Raw genomic sequence first — 3,945 nt, 5'->3', positions numbered from 1 at the left:
GCGTGCTACTCACCCCGCCGCGCTTGCGCAGCCCTGGGTGCGTCGTGGCCCCCAGCCTTTGTCCCACTAGTCCCAGTCCTGCCTCCCTAGCAGCCAAAACAAATCCCACTTCCTCCTCCAGCCCATCGAAAGAGGGACCGTTGCCTGGGGGCGAGCCCTCCTGACGCCACACACACCCCGGGCCTTCCCGCCGTTCCTTTGTGCCGCAAACACCGGACGCTGTCCCGCAGGCCCCGGGAATGGGGCCGTAAACAAGTTAGGCACAGTCCTGCCCCTCACTCACCGAGGTGGCGGGAGGGATTGGAGGGGTAAGGGGGCCGGAGGAGAGAGAAAACGCCTGCTGGTTTCGATAAAAAGACCTTGTAACCGGGCAAACAATGGGTCTCTGCTGCCTGTCACTACTCGAGCCAATTAAATAGAGACAGGGTTAAATATTTATTCCAATATTACCGGCAGTATGGGAGAGCAGCAGGTTAGCCACAAAAATCTGCTCTGCAGCCCCCCATAAGCTAGCTGCTTATATAGGTAGAACTACAAAGGAAAAGTAGGCAAAAGAGCAGTTTACAGATACGCAACAGGACTAGGCGTCTGCAAAGGGCGTAGTGATATGCAAGGACTGGGGTTACATGAGGAAACTGCCAGAGGGAATGCCGGATGGGCAGTTAAAGGGTAAACAAGCTGGAGGTTTGCAAGGGCCTGCAGGTATGCAAAAAACGCTGGGGTACCTTCAAAGGGCTGGCGATTCTCTGGTTTCTGCAGCATCGTTGTTAATCTTGCCACGATAATAGGCAGCTCCAAATGGGGTGGAAGGGCTGCATCTCCAGGTCAGCTCCAGCCTGGGTAGAATGTGCCTTGTTTAATCAGAATAAAAGTCATGATTAACAGAGCATGATTAATATTTCTTACAATACGAGCTGGTTCCCCAACATTCTATCTCTGCCCCCTTTCAACGTGAGAAATAGTGTAAAGGGAGAGAGCCGCATAGGGTGGACAGGGAGGAAGGAGATCTTTGAGCTGAGAGATGTGGCTTATTAGCCTTGAGGACAAGAAAAAGCAGAACCGCAGAAGTATCAAGGATTAGTGAGCGCTTGAGGACAGAGGTTGGGAAGAAACTGGAAAAGTCCTGTGACTGCTGTGTGGTGAGAAGGGTTTATTGATTGATTTATTTTATTGTCTAAAGTTTTATATGTGTCTCCTTTTTCCCCAGTTGACCCTCTCCCCCACCATTCCCACCCCAGGCAAGCCCCCACCGCCCCAGTGTCTGTGTCCATTGGTTATGCTAATAATGCATGCAAACAAGTCCTTTGATTGCTCTCTAACCTCCCCTCCCTCCCCTGCCATTTGTCCCTGGATCTATTTTTGTTCAAATTATGTTGATCAGTATATCCCACATATGAGTGAGATCATGTGATACTTCTCTTTCCCCGACTGGCTTATTTCGCTTAGCATAATGCTCTCCAGTTCCATCCATGCTGTTGTAAATGGTAAAAGTTCCCTTTTTTTATAGCAGCATAGTATTCCATCCTGTAGATGTAGTTGATGATAGCCATACTGACAGGTGTAAGATGGTACCTCTTTGTTGAGGTGAAAAGGATTTAAAAGAAAACTGGATTTCAGGGTGGCCAGAGTGAAAAGGGATCAATCATTGCAGTCTACCAGGTGCACAGTAGTGGTGGGAGAAGAGATGGAAAGGTCCAGACCGGTAGAGAACTTTTATGAGTTTATTTGAGCCAAACTGATGACAGTTGCTGGGAAGCAAAATCTCAATGGAGTGCTCTGGGGAATGGCAGTCTTGCAGCGTCTATGTTAAATCAGAGGAAGAGGTCTAAGGAGAGTGACATGAAATCCATTGGTGGTAGATTGGGGGGGGCGGGGGGAGCAAACGGGAAATCTCTGGGATTGGGTAAAAGTAAAACAAACATTTCTCTTACATTTGGGGGTACAGGGCAGTTAATAATTAACATTTGAAAGGTAGTTAATAATTAAGATAGAGATGGTATTGGGAGCAATATAACAATGTGGGCTTGTGCAATAGGTTATGCCCTAAGGGGTCTGGAGAAGTTTCAAAGGTGTGTTATCTTAGATCCAAAAAGACAGTAGACAGGCTCACTTAAGTTAAAGATTGACTTATGACAAGGAACTCACTGGTCTCTAGGACAGGACTACCCACTATGGCTCACTTCTAGTTAGGCATTTTTATGTTCAGACCCTCCTATGTGGTTACTTCCAGTCTCGATGAGTTTGTGGGGCCTACCATGCTGGCCCCCCACCCCACTCCCGGAACTTGTCAGGTTTAGTATATCCCGTTTTTCATCCACAGAGATAAGTTTTGGAAGCAGAATTGTATAGTAGATTAGGAGTCAGACTATCTGCCCTGGAATTCTTGGTTTCCCAGTTAGGGGCTCAGTTTACTCACCAGTAAAAAGGGAATGCTAATACTTTTTCTATACAGTTGTTGTAAGGGTTAAGTAAAATAGATGACCTATGGATACTGTCCAGCACGTAGTAAAAGGCTCTGCAAGGATAGCTGTGGAGGATCTTGAGTAGATGAATCCCAGTTGGTTGATGACATGAGTAACTTGGTGGATGGTGGTGCCATGTAGGGAGATGGGAACACTGGAATTGGGGCACGGAGAGGGATGAGTTTGGGAAGGAAATTTAAAATTCTGTTTTGATGGAGATGCCAAGTTAGAATTCAAATGAGTATGCTAGTGCTGCAGTTAGATGAACTTGATTTTGTACCTTAGGAGTACGTTTTCTGTGTTTTGGGGCACATTAGCATGTTTTTGATATTGAACATTATGGAGTTAGATGAGACTACATACCTAGGGAGGAAGAAAATTGATGGCATAGTTTTTCCTATTTTATGTTACTCATTGAAGTAACATAAAATAGGAAGGCTTATTTCTTTAAATTAATTATTCAGGGGTGGAATTTATAACTTCAGCTTTAATATTAATAGGATGTCCCCAGGGTTAGTCTACAGCAACAGAGTGAACAGGTTTATACAAACAGGGTCCAGTTTGATGACAATTAGATACAGTTATTAACAAAATGCACTAAACATTAATTAGCAAAAGACAAAGGTTTGATGTTAGTTGCGGGGTTTCTTCCCACAGCAAAAAATTCATAGTTGTTGTTTTGGTTCTAAATTTGGTTTCAAATCCTGCTTATAATTTGCAGCCCTATTTTAGACTCCGGCTTTGTATCTGTTGGTATCTTGCAAATTGGGAAGTAGAGGGGGGCTGCCAAGTTTGCTATGTTGCACCTCAAGAAAACTTAATATCCTCCAACTGTGATAACAAGGCCTAAAGGAGAGATTGAAGTTAACAGATTACTGTTTTTAGTTCAAGTACAGCATAATTATTGTATTTGGACTTACAATATACAGTCTGCAGCTAGGAGACATAATCAGAATAAAAATGGATGACCATTTCTTAATAAATAGTTTGAGTTTGAATTAGGCCTCCACAGCAGGTAACTGAGAAAGGTTACTTAAACTTAGTATGCCCTTGTTTCTTCCTCTGTAAAAAGATAATAGTATTTACCATATAATGTTACCTACCATTGTTGTGAGGATTAAATGAGTTAAAGCACATAATGTGCCTAATTGTAAAATGTAAGTCACCCAAAGATAACCATTTTGGGGGACATTTCTAGTATTGATTTATGCATATATACTATTATGAAGCTCTAATTGTACAATTTTCTATCCTTTTTCTTAAAACATGTCATAGACTATGTCATTAAAATTTATTCATAGGCAATTTTAATAGCAATGCTTTAGAACAACAGTTCTAAACCTGTGGGTTGAGACCCCTTTGGGGGTCGAATGACCCTTTCATAGGGGTTGCCTAAGACCCATCGGAAAGCACATATATAATTACATATTATTTTTGTGATTAATCACTATGCTTTAATTATGTTCAATTTGTAACAATGAAA

Source organism: Myotis davidii, unplaced genomic scaffold, assembly GCF_000327345.1.
Source record: "Myotis davidii unplaced genomic scaffold, ASM32734v1 scaffold591, whole genome shotgun sequence".
Classification (NCBI taxonomy): domain Eukaryota; kingdom Metazoa; phylum Chordata; class Mammalia; order Chiroptera; family Vespertilionidae; genus Myotis; species Myotis davidii.
Note: the sequence above shows the minus strand (reverse complement) of the source record.